Source organism: Tasmannia lanceolata, unplaced genomic scaffold, assembly GCF_043159265.1.
Source record: "Tasmannia lanceolata isolate RefF3 unplaced genomic scaffold, GAP_Taslan_0.1 ptg000011l, whole genome shotgun sequence".
Lineage (NCBI taxonomy): Eukaryota > Viridiplantae > Streptophyta > Magnoliopsida > Canellales > Winteraceae > Tasmannia > Tasmannia lanceolata.
Genome location: NW_027518688.1, coordinates 6,713,749 through 6,733,658, shown reverse-complemented (window position 1 = coordinate 6,733,658; position 19,910 = coordinate 6,713,749).

Here is a 19,910-nt window from a genome sequence, read left to right as displayed (position 1 = left end):
CTCCTTTTGATCCCTCTGTTTTGAATCTTTCTGTTAATCTCACCATCTCTGTTTTCAATCTCTCTGGTAATCTCACTCATCCCTCTCAGCCATCTCTATCGTTCCATCCCTACTTCTCAGAAAACAGAGTGTTGGTTTATTTCAAAAGAAAAAGAAAAGTGAAGAAAACCGAATATCGGTTGTTTCACCATATCTCTCGACCCTTCTGTTTTCTCGCTCACTCTCTCTACCACTTTGTCTTTGCTTCATTCTCATACTCTCTGTCTCTCATTTTTGCTCACCCTATCTACCCATCTGTATCTATCTCACCCACATTCTCAGTTTCTCTCTGTCATATCTCTCTTTGTTCTCTCTCTCAATCTACCTCTCTCTCACTCTCAATCTCTCACCATCTCAAATTCTCACTCTCAACCTCTCACCTTTTTTTCAAAAACAGAGCATCTCTATTTTCATCTACATCTCACCTCCTCTCTCTCAACAGCCCCTCTCAATCTCCTCTCTCTCAACAGCCCCTCTCTATCTCTCTTTCTCGTTCTATCTCCCCAACAGAACCAATCTTCTCATCTCTGTATTTCGTTTCTCTCATCCTTATAAAAAATAGAGTATAGTATTTCATCTCTCTCAACAGCCAACTTTTTCTCTCTGTCATCTCTCACGACAGCCAACTCTTTCTCTCAGTCATCTCTCTCAACAGCCATATCTCACCAGCCATCTCTCTCAATAGCCATCTCTCACAACAGTCAACTCTTTCTCTCTATTATCTCTCTAATTCTCACTCTCTCTCTATCACCTCTCTAACTCTCACTCTATCTCTCTTATCTCTCTCTCTCTACCTCTCTCTCCCCATTCACAGTGGGAAAAACAAAGAAAAGAAAAACAAGAAAAAAGAAAAAGAAAAAAGGAAAGAAAGCGGAGAGGATCGCAGCGTCGGCAGGATTTTCAGATTTTTCGGCTCTTGGACTCGGCAGAGATCTCGACTACAGGTTAGTACACTATTCTCAGATTTTTCCCGGATGATTCGGTATTTTTTTATATTTTTGCATGATTTTTAAGCATTTAAATGAATTTAATTCAATATTAAATGTGTGTGCTCAAAATCACGATCTGCATGGGTGTTTCAATTCCGTTCTGTCTCGAAATTTAATACAATGGTCTACTTAAATAGACTAAAATAACTATCGGATCGGATCGGACATTGGATCAAAGGTTTTCAAAAATTTGAGTGAAGAGTGGAATTTTATTTAAAATAATGGCTGAGAAATTACGAAATTCGAAAAAATAGCCATCTCAGGATGATCTATTTTTTGGAATTTCAAAATTTTCTTGTGTTCATCATGTCAGAAAAAGATTAAAGGACGCTTTCTGGAGTCGTAATTTTCTCGAAAATCGTGTTTTAAAAATAGAAAACTCTTCAAATATATCTTTTTGACGAAGAAAAATAAATTATATACTAAACGGATTCAAAAATTAATGAAATTTCGTGGGAAACTAATATGATACTGGTATATTCTACCATGAAGTTTTGAGAATTTTTGGAATTGGTTTGGTATATTATTTTATGCTTTCTTTGAAAATTATCATATTTTGGGAGAATTTTTATAGACATCAGATCATAGATAAAATTTCCAAAATTTTTACAATAGTCTTATATTCCATATTTGTATTCTCTGTAAAATTTTCAGGTGATTTAGATCTTGTTTCATATGGGATGTAGTGTTAATTCATAATCTGGTCTGAAAATTGAAAAATCCAAAACTGATAGTAAATAGTTTCCAAAATTCATGAAAATCTTACAGCATGCTATTTTTGCTTATATCTTATTACTGTATAAATTTCATTGAATTTAGATTTCTACTTCTAGTAGTTTCTGTGTTATTTTTGTAATCTAGTCTTATTATTGTTAAATCAAAATTAAATATAAGCTTAATGTAAAAATCTGCAAAACTCTTTTAATAAGCTACATCTCATTATATCTTTCTGCTGTAGAAGTTTCAACTCATTTCGAATTCGTTTGCAACAGTTTCACTTCTAAAATCACTCATATGGTTTAAAATTGATAAAATCCATTAAAATATTGAAATTAATTGAAATTCATCTGAAAATCACTAAAGAACCTTAAATCTCTGTCACATATTAATTCCTTAACCCATTGAAACAGAAATCTTAGTATCTTTAGATTTCCCTGGGAAAATGGCCAGTGCATCAATAATCGTATCTCAATTGCAACCGATCTTTGACAATTTGAATATTTAAGCTATAACATGTTGTTGCCTCCGAGGTTACTGTCCACGGAAGTCCTGAGATATGCCAGGCAATAAGATGCTATAACCTAAGTATCAAATTGCACAAAGAAAGAGCGCACGATTCCCTTCCTTGGATGCCATTCTGGGCCGAAATTGGTGAACCCTAGAACCATTGGTATTCCTTAAATGTCCAGAAACCGAAAATCCTTGAAATCTGAAATTAATTAACTTCAAGAACTGAAATCGATTCATCTCGTGTCTTTCGGAACCGTTGGATTACGGTTTCTGTCATAAGAACCCTTAGAGCCCAATTTAGGAACACTGGTGTCGTGTCTTGTCCTAAGTTTTAGGGAGTCTTAGGTTTTAGGAGTCCTAGAGTTAGGAGTCCAGCCTCATCACGTACGTTTGCTATGGATAGCAATCATGCCCTAGGTCTAGTTACACTAGTCACCCAATCTTTCCCTAGGACAAGCCTAGTAAACTAGGATGTAGGCTAACCTGCATTAGTCTAAGGAACAACTTGCATTTAGATAAGAATCATATAGCATCTTAGATGAAATCCTAGGATAATAAAATCCTCAACTTGAATTAAATAACTTCTTTTAAAACTGTTGAAACAGTCAATCCCGTCAAGGTCGGTGTCTTAGTTGAGTTAGGCATAAGTAGCTTAGCTTAGGTGCACCGAACTACGTCGACTCTGATCCCAGTGAGGCTTGGGTACGTAGGCAGCTTGGATGTCTGATGGCATACCAACCGCGAGTCGGCTCCACAACAAATTGTGGGGTTTTGTATATTAATTTTCTTGTAAATGCTTAATTAAATCACTTAGGATTTTCCATGAAATTAGAATTTTAGGAGAACTTTCATTTAGATACAAATAAATAAATCAAGATACACGTTTAGGATTCACACTGAAATTAGATCATAGGATGCATGTCACGTAGTTCGCACATTAACAGAGAGTTGAATGAGCCATTTAAAATAAATTTAAAAGAGTTGGCTTTTGGAATCGAAGACCGATTATCGGGCAGGAATGGTGCATGTGGTGGATAATTCCCCATACCTTCCATTCTTGTAACCAGGTAGCGAGTCTAGATTTCTGGTTAATTATGGGTCCTAGATCTCACATCTAGGTGGCGACTCTGTCAGCCTCTTTTATGTGGAATTCGGATTACCTCAGTGATCCCAAGTTCATGTAAAAGACGAATTAAAATCAATAATAAAAATGCACACGCCAATCGCATGGGTACGAGAGACCAAGAGAGAGCGTGGCGTCTCGCGCGCCGCGACCCTCACGCGGGATCGGGTCCCACAATACCCCGGTCAACTGGCCCTGCTTTGAAATTTAGTTTTACAATTTAAAACTTTGAGGCAATGGGCTAAGGTCTTTGGGCTTTTGTCTTATGTTTTCAAATACTTTTATAAGTTTGTCAAAATATGTTTTAAAGGGTTTTGAAAACATAAATCCATGCAAATGACTCCATGTCAAGAGGACTCTATTACACACTACATGAACCTTGAGTCTTCTTGTGTCTTCTTGAGTCTTTGTCTTCTAGGCACTTGCATGAGATGTTCACTTGGAAGAGTCTTCTATCTTGCTTTTGTGCATGTGGTTTCTTTGAGTCTTCAATGCTTGTAGGATGACCACCAAGGCTTGACTTGCTCCAAGTTGAGTCCTTCTTCTCTTTACTTTTAGTGATGACTTCAATGATTCATGTCTTGATCACAACACTAGAGGAACCATTAGTAATCTACCATCAATTTGGGTTTGTTGATCATCAAAATATGAATGGGTTGCACCCTTGGGCTTACAGGTGCTTATTACCTTCCCCAATTGTAACCACAATCCTTACCTGGATATCTGTAATGACAATGCCTTAAGCAAACAGAGTAAAATATAAGGTTCTAGGCCCAGTGCAATGGAAGCCCTGATTACTATTCTTCTAACAAAATTCGAGTCGTTACTCATTTCGTTGGAAGAATAGACACGGGTCCTAGGCCCTAACCTAGGTGGCGACTCTGAATTCTCTTTATCTCGTGAAGTTAAGACCTTGGTCCCGAGTTCGTAAGATACGCAGATCAAATAACACCCCCTATGTAAAACCCGATTGTGGTGATCCCCTGTCGTCCTGCACAAACACGGGAAAAAACCGGCTTCCACAGACTGGCGACTCTGCTGGGGATGATAAAAGAACACGATAATCCCTTTCAGCAGGTCTATTATTAAAATGAAAAAGTTGTAGCTCTATATGGCTACATTGGCATTTTTCAAGAATTTGAAATCAACTAATTTGATTTTTTCTCCGTTCTTAGGGTTATCCTTAACCTGATATAGCCTTCAGGGGTATTCGCAAGCTGCAAAATTTTTCACAAGTTGCGAACGCTCCAGACAAACGAAAATAAAACAAGTGTTAGATTTGCTTTCCAGTACATATACACTTGCTGTGCCTTTTTACAGGGATTGCTAAGAGCCAATGCTCAAAATTATCGCAAAATTGCCGAGAGCCAATGCTCGTAATTACGGAAAAATTGTTAGAGTCAATGCTCGCAATTAAAATTTCACGAAAAAGCCCCGGGAGGCACTTAGGTTTACCCCTTCGTTTTAATTTTCATGCACACACCATGGGAGTTCATTGCCCAATTGCATACCTATTTACCCGGGAGTGACTAGCCCTTGGAATGAATTCAGTTGTATTTGGGATTTCATCACACGAATCTGCTGGTCTCGCATCCATTTGCGGTGAAAGCACCACCACTTTTCACGTTGCCCTTGTGGTGGCATTAAAAAGATGATGTATTAACTTCACACCTGTAGACACCCCATTTTGACCGGACTCAAATTCGTAGCGTTTGTTTGAAACCTTATCAAATCAGTGAGTTGGGATCCCAAATTGAACCCTAGGGTAGCTTAAGGTCTCCCGTGGGTCTCCGTAAAATTTTGTTGAGATCGAGTGCGTTTGCTCAGTGAACGAGCCAAGAGAGTAAGTGCAATGCAGACCAGAAGGGAGGTGAAACATCTGAAAAGGGGGTTGTCCACAAGAGAAGGAGGCGATTATATCACGTTTGTATAAAGGAAAAAGGGGGTTGAATCAGCCTATTCGGAGCCGAGCCAAGTTCGCGCGCTCAACAAATTTTGTGCGCCTAGCAATTATGGGAGTGCCAATATCAGCAGCCATTGTTTTAATATATATATGAAAAATCAAAGAAAAAAAAGGGGAGAATTCTCATTTTCGTTCCAGAGAGAAAAGGAGCGAGAGATTTTGTTTCATTTTCTTCATTCTCTGATCTAGCTCCGATCATCCGCCGGCCATCTCCTTTTCTCCGGCCCCACCATCTTCTCCCCTCCGGCTCCATCTCAGCCGCACCACCTCCACCTCTATCCCACCACCTGCAACCACCCAAACCCTCTCAAACCCACCTCCAAAACCCGAGCACCATCGGCCCAATCACCCAGCTTCGGCCAAGACCCATTCTCCGATCATCTTCTCCGGCGGTTCCGCCGGAGATACAATCCCAAACCCCTTTCTTCACCGAACCCCAATTCTAGAACCCCATCCCATCTCAGACTCTCTTCTTCTCTATTCTCAAACCCTAAACCAGATCTGACGATTTCTCCTCATTATTTCGTTTCCAGCAGAGAGAGAGAGAGAAAAGGATATTCTTCTCCGACGAAAATTTCGTCGGAATCCGATCATCACCACTTTAATTAATCTCCTACTTCAAACCTCATAAACTCTGCCTCAGATCCGAGATCTCAGATCCGAGAATAGCGAGGGAGGAAGAGCTGATTTTCGCAAAAATTCGAAAGAAAGAGTGAGAGAGGTGGAGAGAAGTTTCTCTTCTCCGGTGGCTTGACCGGAACTCCGGTCAAATCATGTTTCACAGGTTATTTTCTTCTTTCCTCAGCCTATCTCCGGTTTGAAAAACTCTAGATCTAAGCCTTAAACGAGATCCGAAACCTTTTTTCTATTCCGATCATCTTCTCCGGCGGAAATCCTGTCGGAATCCGGTAATTTTGCCCAAGATTCATTAGATCCGGTCATTAATCTTGGAAAGAGAGAGAGAGAGAGAGAGAGAGAGAGAGAGAGAGGGATAGAGAAAGTTTGAGAGATGGAGGTGAGCAAAGAAAATCTCAGATCTGAGAAAGAACCCTCAGATCTAAGATCTGAAATGGAAGGATTTGTTTCGATTAGGTTTTCCCTAATCTGAAAAAGGATAGAAAGAGAAGAGAAAACCTAGCCCCAAACCTTAATCCATTCATCTTCATCTGTAACCCTAACTCGGGATCACGAGTTCAAATCCACCATCTGCTTGTGAATTGAAGCAAAATTCTAGCTAGGAAGGTTTCATTAGAGGAGGCTTGGCGTGGAATTGCAAAGGTCAGAGCTAAAATTGTTGTGTAATTGAGATTCAGGTAACATTTCTAACCTTGCTTGTATTGATAAAATGCTTGCGATGGCTGACTTTGCTCTGTCGAAAGTAGGGTATCGGTTCATAAATTTGGACGTAATATGGTGTAAATTGTGTTGGAGGTGAATTGGAAAGTTATGTGTGTTCAATGGATGTAGGAAATCAGATGATCGCTCTACTCCATGTCGAGGGTATGAGTACCATCTGATTTCACAGGAGATCCCTTGTCGAGGGTTTGATTGTGTGCTTTATTTGATCTCGTTTCTTTACCCCATGTCGAGGGTGCGGGAGTAGGAATTATTTGATCCCTTTCTTTTCTTTTATCTTTAGAACATTCTTGGGTTTATTCAAGCTTGATATTGTTACACTTGGATTGGTCATTCCCTTGCAAAATTTCTAGATCTGAATTTCATTTGGTCAGGTTCTATGATTTCCTTTAATGATGTGTGAATGAATATTCATTGAAATTAATATTGTGGGAATCTGGAGTCAAATGTATAACTTTGTAGCTACTCATATTCAATCATGTTCTTCCACTTGATCTGTTGTGAGAATTGTTTAGAAGTGCTGAAATACATCACTATTCTGTAAGTAGTAAGATAGCAAGTTGACATGAATTGATTTAGTTCGGTTTGTTTATTTGGAAGAGAAATGCCCCATCAGTTAAAAAGTGGCTAGGGCATTGTTGCAGATTTGATCCCAAATTGTCAGTCATATGCTCGGTATTTTGGAAGTTTATTGATAGTATTATATGCTAGTGATGCTCCTCTCATAGTGTTTGTACAGTAGAACTGAAGCTTTCATATTCCTTCATTACTGAGTCAAAAGGATACAGCATGAATTCACTTTATTGTGCTTCTTTAATTAGCTGAAAATTAATGTAGTCTAGTGTCTGAATTGAAGGCTATGGTTTCATTTCAGTTGGAAGTTCATTGATTTTTGAGATATTCTGAATAGTCCATAATGAATTCTCTTATTATACCATTCCCTTCACAACAGATAATGCTTATGCTATGAACAGGATGGAATAAGTATGGTGTTGCATTTTGGAAATGGTATAGTACTACTCATGTATGTCTGTTGAATGAGTTGATAAATGGCTGTGAATTACTTTTCTATGGAATCCCTTAACAAAGCCTCATTTGATATTTAGTCCTTGGGTAGGGGATGCTTGAATGTTCAATTGTATCAATACCATGTATATAAAAAAAATGTATTGGTATTATAAATTGCATCAGGTTTTAGTCTGTTCGAAGAGTTATGATGACTTTGTATGGGTTGGCATTCCTTAGGGGGACTTGCCTAGTCTTTTAGATGTCTTTTAGATATTAATAGCCCCATTCATTGCTGGGGCGATGAAGGCGTTAGCCCAAGCCCATTCTTAGGGGACTTGCTCAGTCCAAATAGAGCTCCCCTCCCTTTGTATAGTAGACTTTAATAGTCTTTTAGACACCGATAGAAATTAGACCCCTACTAGGAGACATGCTATGTCTCATTAGGCCATGCTCCTTTGGAGACGAGCCTCATTTAGAGCCTACCCTCAGGGAGGTTGCCTTGATTTTGATAGATAATGTACCCATAGGAGGCATGCCTTGCCTCATTTATAGAGCCCCTATTTGGAGACAAACATTGTCTCATTTAGAGGATTTCCATTTTTAGAAGGCTTACCCAGCCTTATATTAGAGCAGATCATTTTGGAGAGTCTTTGAATCATTCCTCCTTTAAGTTGTAGTATTAGAGAGCCTTTGGCTCATTTGTCTTCGTTAGTGGTTTTTATTAGAGATTTGTTGACTCACTCGTCCTTTGGATAGCATTGTTACAGAGTCGTTGACTCCCTCGTCCTTCAGGTAGTGTTGTTGGAGAGTCTTTGACTCAGTTGTCTTTAGGTGGTTATTAGAGAGTGTCTGACTCATTTGTCCTTAGTAGGGAGTCTTTGACTCGGTTATTTGACTCGGTTATCTTGCTTAGCAGTATTATTGGAGAGTCTTTGACTCATTCATCTTTTCGTGGTGTTATTAAAGAGTCCCTGACTCATTTGCACCCCTCTTTAGTGTAATTAGTTAGGAGTTTCTCCTTTAGAGTTGTCATCATTCTACTTTGATTAGAGACTAACTCAGTCTTATTAGAGCTTTGCTTGTTTGAAATCTTAGATTTGTCTTCTCTGTTCTTGGGGCACTTCTTTACGTGTTGTGGTTCGTCTCTTTAAGACGCTTGTTGTTTGTTCGGGGTTTCCCCTTTTGATTTAGGGCTTTGCCCTAGTTTGTGGTTATGCTTGCGTATCCCCTTGAAGGGTGAAAACATTTAAGAATCCAAAAGCATTAGAATATTTTAAAATCCAAAAACATCAGAAATTCGAAACTCAAAAACATTTGAAAACTTTAAAAATGTCAAAAACATTGAAAACTTTAAAAAATGTCAAAAACATTTGAAAAACATTAAAAACCTTAAATCTTTTGGATTGTTAGGTTTTAATTAGGAGAGTTTGTTTCGAACTACGTTAGCTTGATCCTCTTTCACGAGGTACGTAGTGCAGCTTGGGATCTTTATCCCAAGTCAAGCCAAACTTTTTGTAAATAGCATTTTAAACCTTTTTGAATAAGCAACCTTTAAAACCCTGTTTTCAAAAGATCTTCCTCTAGAGTTAGGAGTTTCTCCTAGATAGAGAGTTTTAGAGTTAGGTATTTCTTTTGATAGTTTGTTTGTTTGTTTGTTTGTTGTGTGCTTGTTTTAGAGTTAGGGGTCTGTCCTAGAGTTATAGGAGCGCCTCCGTCCGGTCAGTCGACGATCCACATCGCCGAGTGATGATTAGAATAGGATACGTTAGTCTACCCTTTGTTTTCCTTAGGAAATATAGCCTAGTTACACATAGGTTGTAGGAATCACCTGCATTAGCTTATGGCTAATCTGCATTTAGTTAGGGCATATAGGGTGTCCTAAAATTCACAATTCACTGGAATTTAAATAATCGTACAAGAAACTTTAATAACTGGTCCGGTCTTTTAGATCGAGTCTAGGATAGAGGTCTAGGTGTCTTAGGCATCCTAGCTTAGAATAGGCGCGAAGAACTACGTGGCTCTGATTCTTGCGGAGGCGAGGATACGTAGGCTTCTTTGGATGAATACCAGACCATCAGAAGACTCGGGCCAATCATTTAGAGTCTTAGGATTTGTTGTGTAGTTATTGTATGTTTTGATGTGTTTTCTTACTTTCTTGTATTGATCCTATACCTTTAGCTATAGCTTGCATGTGTTTGCACATCACCCATTAGGCATGTCACTCATAACCTAGCTATGCTTAGGTGACACATCTTTCATTTTATTTTATGTGTGCTTTTTATCTTTATCCTTAGAAAATGCATGCTTAGGTAGACGACTCCTGAGGATTGTTCCCATTTCACATGATTTTTACCCAAACTTCTTTGAAGTTAATAATAAATGGCATAAGAGACCAAGTGCTTGCACTCGGACGAATTGGAGGTGCTCTTCAGACCTTCTCCATTCGTAACCAGGCACGAACCCATATATATTTCTGGTTATCCATTGCACAGAGGATTTGATTTTAGGGTTCCATGGCATATCCATGGATGGCGACTTTGAGTTTATTTTAGGTATGTCTCGGTTTCGAGCCTTGGCTCCGGATCAAGACATATCTCTTTCTTTTTATATCGCCACTCATGCTATGCTATGAGGGTGGCATCCGTTTTGAGAGTTCCTTGGTAGAGCTCTCCATTCACGTGGATGATCCAGAGGGTGTCAGGGAATAGTTCCCTCGCCTATCTCGGATCGAGGTCCACAACACCGTGCTGGGTTACCCCTGGCAAGTGTCGTTTAATCACATTGGCAAGAGGGACCTTCAAGCCTTCATCCCCTGCATAGCCCAGCATATTGTGCACTTAGATGTGACCGTGTCCTGTCTAAGGACATGTTGAGCTTAGAATTAGGTAAGCCTACTAGTTACTCTCGAGATATGTGAGTGTCATCCAAAATAGGAATACAATATACCTCTAGCCCACTGCGGGCATGTTGAGCGAGTCTAGAAGGTGTTCCCGGGTTGCCACAATTATTGCTTGGGATGTCATTACCCTAGCCCGATGCGCACTCGGTCGCAGCTTACTTTTACCTAAGGGTGTCAACGGATCCACTTCGGGTCGGATCCACCTGTCACAGTCATGATCCATTCAAATTCCTTATCGGTCAGGTCGGAGTCGGTTTGTTCTTTGGATCCTAGTTTCCATGTCATGATCACGATCCATTTTAATTCGGACCGTCCATCGGAGTGTCCTGTTATGTCCCAGTAAGCTAAGTAAACAATTATTTTAAAAAAAAGAGTAAGAATTGCAGTCCACTATTAGTGTGTCTCTATGCATTTTCTTCAACTAAATTAAAAATTTATCTATGTTTAATCTATGTGTAAAATAATGCTTGTAAACAATAAAACTAATCAAAATTACATACATGAATATAATGTATAACTATTATCAAAGAATAAATTACCCTAAAACACCTCTCTCTTTTCTTTTGTGAAAGTATGAAATGAAACGACTGAAATGAGTGAAATCGCATTACCATCCAATTCACTAAGTGATAAGAGAGATTTTGACCAAAATACCCTTCATAGAACGGTTAGCATTAACAAAATTTGGAGGGTATTTTTGCAAAACATTTCGGATTGTGACTATCCAATGGGCATCTGTGGCGTGTCCATACCCAATCCAAAATTTTTCGGATCCCAGATTTGATGATCCAAAAATGCCCATGGATCCTATTCATATGTTTAGATCCCGTTCATTAACTTTCAGATTTGGACGATCCATCGGACCGTTCGGATCCATTGACACCCCTACTTTTACCCAAGATTAAAGGTTACTTTTAACCTTTATTAGTCATGTTTGCAAACCCATACTGTCGAATTCCTTGGATAAGCAACCATTGTACCTTGGAGGGATGTTCGTCCTACGGTTAATACGCTTAACCAAAAGACCCTCATTCTGGTCCCATCTTTCAAAAGTTATTGCAATCCCTCAAATCACCTCCTTATCCAGACCATCTTGGTCTCAGCCTCGTCCGGCTCTACTGCTTTTTGAGTCTCGATTCCGCCCTAACTATCATTATAGTCAAGACAGCGAAGCTCTGTCCAAATAATGTCCATTTGTCCATAGACCTGCCTAGATCACCCTGGTCAAATCCTTTTGGAGTCATCTCTCCACATAGAGATAAACCTTCCTTGATCTCTTTTTATGGTTAAGAGCGGAGGAGCTCTGCCCAAATAAATATGTCTTCTTGTACGAAAATGATCCTGTCATGACCAATGTTATGGTCACAGTACCGAGCTCTGCTCAATCCAGGTCAGCCTTTTCGAAAAGTTAGACTCATTTCCTGACCTCTGTTTTGGTCAATAGCAGCGGAGCTCTGCCCAACTTAACCCATCTTCTGGTACGAAGATAACCCTGTCATGACCATTTGTCATGGTCACAATACTCGAGCTCTGCTCAAATTCCAATCCGTCTTTTCAAAAAGTTAGACCCATTTTTGAACCATTTGTTGTGGTTCATGGCGGCGAAGCTCTGCCCAAACTAACCCATCTTCTCATACGAATATAATCCCTGTCATGACCATTTGTTATGGTCATAGTACCCGAGCCCCGCTCAAATTCCAATCCATCTTTCTGAAATGTTAGACCCCTCTTTTCCAAACCATTTGTTATGGTCTGTGGCGGCGAAGCTCTGCCCAAATCAACCCATCTTCTGGTACGAAGATAACCTTGTCATAACCATTTGTTATGGTCACAGTACCCGACCTCCGCTCAAATCCAATCCATCTTTCTGAAAGGTTAGACTCATTTCCAAACAATTTGCTTTGGTCTGTGGTGGCGAAGCTCTGTCTAAATCAACTTGTCTTCTTGTACGAAGACAATCCTGTCATGACCATTGTTATGATCACAGTATCCGGGCTCTGCTCAAATTCAAGTCAGTCTTTCCGAAAGGTTAGACTCATCCCAATCACACCATTAAAGTCAAGACAGCGACAGAAATTTGCCTAAATTGTCTTCATCTTCCCCTCGGTAGATGGTCTTTTTCTGACCAGTGTTTTGTTCCTAAAGTCAGGAGTCATAGTCAGGTCATGTTGTCTTCACTTTTTGAGACAACCCTATCCCGTCCATTTTGTCATCCAAAGTGTCGAATCTTTGTCCATTTACCATCTCAAGATCAGGGTGGTCTCAGGTCTCAATTCTAATCTTTCCAAGGATATTTTCCCAGTCAGTGACTGTAGGGGTGGACCTCGCTTTCAGCTCCTCGAATGTCAAGATTCTGTCAAAATTCTGTTAAAATTTGAGAAAATTTATAAAAATTACAAACAAAATACAAAAATACAAAAGCAAATGTTTTACCGTGTTTTTTATCTCTGTCTTATGTATAGATAGATCATGGACAGCAAGGAAGAATTGGATGATTGGATTCACAACTTCGATTTCGTTGAAAATTTTAGTTTCAGCCGATGTGTCACCAACCCCTTCGAGCAGTACTTTCCTTTACTCCCTTCCATTCAAGTCGATTGGAATTTTCTCAGAGCTACTACTCTGTGCTGGGATAAAGACAGCCATGTTTTTCGTGTCAGATTAGAAGAAATCTGTCCCACCTATGAGGAATTATGTACCTTGCTCAGGGTACCAGAGGAAGGACCCTCTGTCAGACTTGTTGTCAGGTCATGTTATGTTCAACGAGTTAAGCAACTTTTCTGCACCCAAGGGCAAGACCCCTCAGACTTCATGACTTCAGAAGGAGTTCTCGTCAACCAGTTAATTGACGCCTTTTCTCCTGCTCGGGACATGGATGATCTTGTTTATCAAGCAGCTCGGCATAGGGCTCTCTTATTTTGAGTACACGCCAAATACCTCATAAGGCAGAGTTCCGGCGAAGCTTCTTTTGGCATTCTTAGTATATTGGATCAGGTCCTGATAAAGCCAATCCCGTACCTATCATTGTAGCCGAAACTCTGAATGGATTAGACAAAGTCCAAGAAAATTCTGCCCGTCAGTTTACAGGGGTATTTTGGTTGCTTTTGGTCAAATAGGGGTATTTTGGTCGAAAAAGTTGTTTTTCTTAAAGAGGGTGGCTCAACCATGTGTTGGAGATGCACCATAATTTCAAATGGGCTGGGTGCATCCATAAAAAATTTGAATTTAAAAGATTTCATTGAAAAAGCTCGAAATACCCATCATAAAGCCCAATGGGTTAAAGCCCACAAAGTGGGAGGCCCATGTGGACCCACCCATGTGGGTCAGCCACATAAGTGGGCGCCCCACATGGGTGGTCCCACATGGTTGGGCGTCCAATACTTGTGGATAAGGATGAGTTTTTTTTTTTTTAAAGAAAGAAAAAGGAAAGAAGAAAGAATGGGATGTTATTTAAAGGGTTTCCAATCAAGAAGCAATCTAGAATATTCTTTTGGTATAATTAGAATACCTTGCTTTGCAAGGAATCCTAATTAGAAGCAACTCTAATTTAGATAGAGGAAAAGATTGGAAACTAACTAAAGTTGGAGTCCTCACATTGGAAGCTTCCTATTCTAATGAAACTCTATCATTTTTTCTATGGAAAACCAACACAACCCTAGGGGAGGGGGATCCAAGAACATCCTACCTTGCTCTCCTTCAAGAAAAAACGTCCCACTTTTCTTCGGTGTTGAGGTCATCTTCCATATTTGTTCTATATAAAAAAGCCATTGGATTTCTTCTTCTTCTTCTTCAACACACATCATATTGGATTATATTCAACGATCCTTGGGGTTTTCTATTACGTTTATAAGGGTGTGTCAAACCGTATATCTTGGATATACACACCCTAGAGACAAGGAGAACGATCAACGGTTAGTATTCATCCTCCATCTAATTTAAGAACAAGAAAAGCATTTTAGGTTAGAATTTTGGGATTTCTTTGTGTATATGGTGTATATGGATGTATTTTTTATTGAAATTATGATATGACATGTGGTGCATCATATTATTCTCAAATCTAAATTTTTACTGGAAAACTAAAATTCTATAATTAAAAATTAATTTTCTTTCGATTTTCTTTCGGTACGAGTTAAAACTCGATTTTCAAAGCAAGTGGTTCAAATCATGGGTTTTTTCCAAATCTAATTTTTTTTTAGATTAAAATACATTAAAAACCTCTGGAAAATAAAATTTCCAGCCACGTTTGATTCGTTTTGATATCGATTTTGTTTTTCGAACGGTAGCCTAGAAAGGGGTATTTTTCGACGACTAAAATCAAATATATAGCAAAACAACTCAAAATTGGATGAAATTTTGTTTCCAGTCATTTTTTCATATTTTCAGATGATTTTTTGAATTAATTTAATGCTATTTTTAATTGTTTTAAAATTGATTAAATCTTAATAAATACCAACGGATTTGAAAAGTCACGAAGCTTTCCAGATCATTAGTTTAAACATATTTGAAATTTTTTGTAGAGTAAAATTCTGAAAATTAAATTTCCTATATGGTGATATATTTGAAACATCGTTTTGCATGCGGTAAGGGTTTTTCATATTAAAATTAATATTTTTCAGAATTTTTCTATTCCAACCAGTAACATCTGTTACTGGAATGATGAAAAAAAATATTCATTAATTTTCAAGAGGTTTAAATATGTATTTTAAATTTTTTATGATGCTTCAGCTTAGAATTTCAAGGAAACCATTGATTTTTCAATGAAAATTGAGTTCTTGAAAATATACTGATTTTTTGAATTCTGAAATTTGGAGGTAAAATAATATAATTTACATCTGATCTACCACGATTTTTTCATAATTTTAGGATAACAGTAAGTATTACTTATGATTTTATTTTCTCAAATAGCCCGTTATTGTTAGGTCTGGAATATGCAGCAAATCGTAATAAAAATTAAATAAATTTTTACAGTAGGCTACTATCATTATTATTATATTACTGTAAAATGTTGAACTAATTTGGAATACGTTTACAATATATTTCTTTATAAAATCACCAATCTAGCCTAATTTTGATAAAATCATTTAAAAATTCAATTTAATTCTAAAGATCATGAAAAGTTCCAGAACGCCCTAATTTTCTATAATACATCTAATCCTAAAGTTAAGTAAATAGAAACCTTACAAATCTATAACTTCCTTTGTAAACCTGCTATTCTAGATTAGTTTTGATGCAAGGGTTGAATTCATAATTGTTTCCTTATTGCGGTCAACCTAAGCTTTTTATCATCTAAACTAAATATATTGTTGGCTCCGAGGTCTTTTTTCACGAAAATCCTGAGAAAATGCCAGGTGACAATATATCATAGTTTATTTGCTGAAAAGTGTAAGGGTAGAAAGCACGATTTCCTTCCATGAATTCGACCTACGCATGGAGTTATTCAACCCTTAGAGCCTTAGGTTTTTCCTGAATTTTAGATGTTGGGAATCCTTATAAAATAGAAAAATCATTCACTTAATAAAATTGGGTTGGGCAAACCCAAGTTCAAATTGATCTTGGAACCGTTGAATTGCGGTCCCACCTCGTAGGACCCCTTGGAGCCCTTTTAGGAACAATTACGCCACGTCGTGTTCTAGGTTTCAGGGTGTCCTAGAGTTAGGAGTTCAGCCTCATTACGGCCGGTCGCTATTATTAGCAACTGACCCTTAGATTAGTTTCACTAGTAAACCTCTTTTCCCCAATAGGACAAGCCTAATTAACTAGGATGTAGGGCCCACCTGCATTATTTTAGGGAACATCTTGCACCTAGATAGGGCCATAAAATATCTTAGATGAAGTCCTAGGATAATAAAATCTACTCAACTTGAATTAATTAATTTCTCTTAAACTGTTGAAACAGTCAGTTCAATCTAGATCGGTGTCCTAAATGTCTTAGGCATGTAGGTTAGTTTAGGCCACCGAACTACCTCGAGTCTGATCCCAGTGAGGCTTGAGTACGTAGGGAACTTGGATGCTTAGATGGTATACCAAGCACGAGTCGATCCTACACACACTTCAGTAGGATTTTAGGATTTTCTTTTATTTATTTCTTGATCATTTTCAAACCCTAAATTAAATTAATTAAATCACTTAGGATTTTTGCCAAATTAAATTTTAGGAGAACTCTCACACAGATTGAACCAAACCGAATCAAGAGAATCGAAAGATACATTTAGGAATCACATTGAAATTAGATTATCTAGGATGCATGTCCCTTAGTTCACACATCAATAGAGTTTAAATGAGCCTTTAAAAGAAATTTAAATGAGTTAATCTTTAGAATTCAATACCGGATTATCGGGCGAGAATGGTGCATATGGTGGCAATCCACCATACATTCCATTCTCGTAATCATGTAACAAATCTTGACTTCTGGGATCGCAGATCATTGCAGTGTCAGTTGTGGGTCCTAGGTCCCTTACCTTGGTAGCGACTCTGGTAATTCTCTTTTGCGTGAAATTCGAATTTCTTTTGTGATCCCAAGTTCACGAAAAAGATGATTTATATTAATAATAAAAAGCACACGCCATTCGCGTGGGTACGAGAGACCAAGAGAGGGAGGTGGGTCGTGCTCCTCTCGCGAGATCGGGTCCCATAGACTGGTGACTCTGCTGGGGACCACCTAACGTCATTAAGATTTCAAAGGATAACTCATTTGGATTTATTTTAATTGGCTTATAAAAACTCTATTTTATATGCTTGTGTTGCTTTTTGATATATTAGTTTGTATGTTTTGCTCTATTTTCTTATCACACTGTACTGCAAACTAAATCTAATAAAACTTGAAGGCATCGTAGATTGCGAGAACTTATTTCACACACTTATATCACTTGCATCCAAACCCTTGCATCTCACATACACATACGTCTTATTTAGGAATCCGGAGTGTTATCTAGCATGGTTGACTGGAATTTCATCATCTGATGCCTCTGTGTTATAGAAGCATTCCACTCTTACAAGCGTAAACGGATCCGCTTGTTTACGTACTGATACTCCGGATACTAGTACAGTATATCGAATACGGATTCGCGCTAAGGGAGCCCTTCGCCTTACTCCTAGATTACTCCACACATGCATATAGTACGAACACGCGTGCACCACGTGTGTGAGCCTAAATTAAAATATCATACCTATTTGTGTCTAGATTAGGCCAGAGTCCATCTTCCAATGGCTACGATCGGTCCTTAGGTACACAAACAAAGTCATGAGTCGAGATCCTATCTCCACTCCGCTAAATTAGGATTATAATTGATGCCTTCAGGTAACACCAGATAAGATGTAAGAAGATTAAAAGCTTTTCCTTTGGGATTAAGATATAAATCTCATCTTTCCCAAGATCTCATAGGTTAGTCTCTTCTTGATCTATCCTTCCACATCGATCATGCGCGATCTCGCCAAAGCATTCGATCATAAATTGTGGTTTCTCTCCTAGTGGTCTAGCCATACCTCTGTCATCCCTCATCTCTTCCTATTCAATCCCACCATTTTAAAATTCCCTCTTATTCAATTCCATAGTTCTCAAATTCTATAAATTCCTTCTTTCATTTAGACATGTCATTCCCTATCAATGTGTTCCATCATTCTTAGTCTTAGGTTATCCCAATTTGTCTAATATGATTAGCCTTGGCTAGGAAAATCCATTTTTTGGGTTATATAGTCTTCCTCGTGGATCGTTACCTTAACGTCAACCATCCAGTCTTTATCTTCTAAATCTTATTCTATGTGTGATTTAATTCTCCTTTTCCTATCATTATATGTCATGCATCTGGTGTCTTAGAGTTTTCCTAAACCATTTTATTCATTTAGGATAGGGTTTCCCTTCTCGGTCGTTCAACTTAGGTTATCATTCTCTTAGATTCATTGCATCCCTAGTTTAAGGATAATTCCTTCTCACCCTAGGGGCAACCCTGTTCATGATAATATGTTAGGCCCTTCAGAGTTCATTCTGATAGTCCTTAAACTAGGGGCATTCCCCTGCACCGTTATGTCTTCATCATCATATTCACCATCCCTATTGTGTGCTTGGCCTATAATCATTTTTCAGTCATTGAGTAGAAAACACTCCTTGAATGTTAAGCTTATACCTTGTGTTCATTGTTTCCATTTTAGGAAGTTGACACCATAAATAAACCCACTACTCTTAGGGTTCAGATCTCTTCGCGGTTGAGAGGAGACTTGTTGTGGACCCCGATCCTGAGATAGAGGTGAGGGAACGGGTCCCTAACACCCTCTGGATCATCCACGTGTGAATAAGAGCTCTGCCAAGGAACTCTCGAAACGGATGCCACCCTCATAGCATAGCACGAGTGGCGATATAAAAAAAGAGATATGTCTTGATCCGGAACCGAGGTTCGAAACTGAGACATACCTAAAATAAACTCAGAGTCGCCATCCATGGATATGCCATGGAACCCTAAAATCAAATCTTCTGTGCAATGGATAACCAGAAATATATATGGGTTCGTGCCTGGTTACGAAAGGAGAAGGTCTGAGAGCACCCCCAATTCGTCCGAGTGCAAGCACTTGGTCTCTTATGCCATTTATTATTAACTCCAAAGAAGTTTGGGTAAAAATCATGTGAAATGGGAACAATCCTCAGGAGTCGTCTACCTAAGCATGCATTTTCTGAGAATACAAATAATAAGCACACATAAAATAAAGTGAAAGATGTGTCACCTAAGCATAGCTAGGTTATGAGTGACATGCCTAATAGGTGTCTAAGTTCTGATGTGCGAACACATGCAAGCTACAGCTAAAGGTATAGGATCAGTACAAAAAAAGAGTAAGAAAACGTATCAAATCATACAATAACTACACAACAAATCCTAAGACTCCAAATTATTAGCCCGAGTCTTCGGATGGTCTGGTATTCATCCAAAGAAGCCTACGTATCCCCGCCTCCACGAGAATCAGAGCCACGTAGTTCTTCGCGCCTATTCTAAGCTAGGATGCCTAAGACACCTAGACCTCTATCCTAGACTCGATCTAAAAGACCGGACCAGTTATTAAAGTTTCTTGTATGATTATTTAAATTCCAGTGAATTGTGGATTTTAGGACACCCTATATGCCCTAACTAAATGCAGATTAGCCCTAAGCTAATGCAGGTGATTCCTACAACCTATGTGTAACTAGGCTGTATTTCCTAAGGAAAACAAAGGGTGGACTAACGTATCCTACCCTAGTCATCACTCGGCGATGTGGATTGCCGACTGACCGGACAGAGGCGCTCCTATAACTCTAAGACAGACCCCTAACTCTAAAACAAG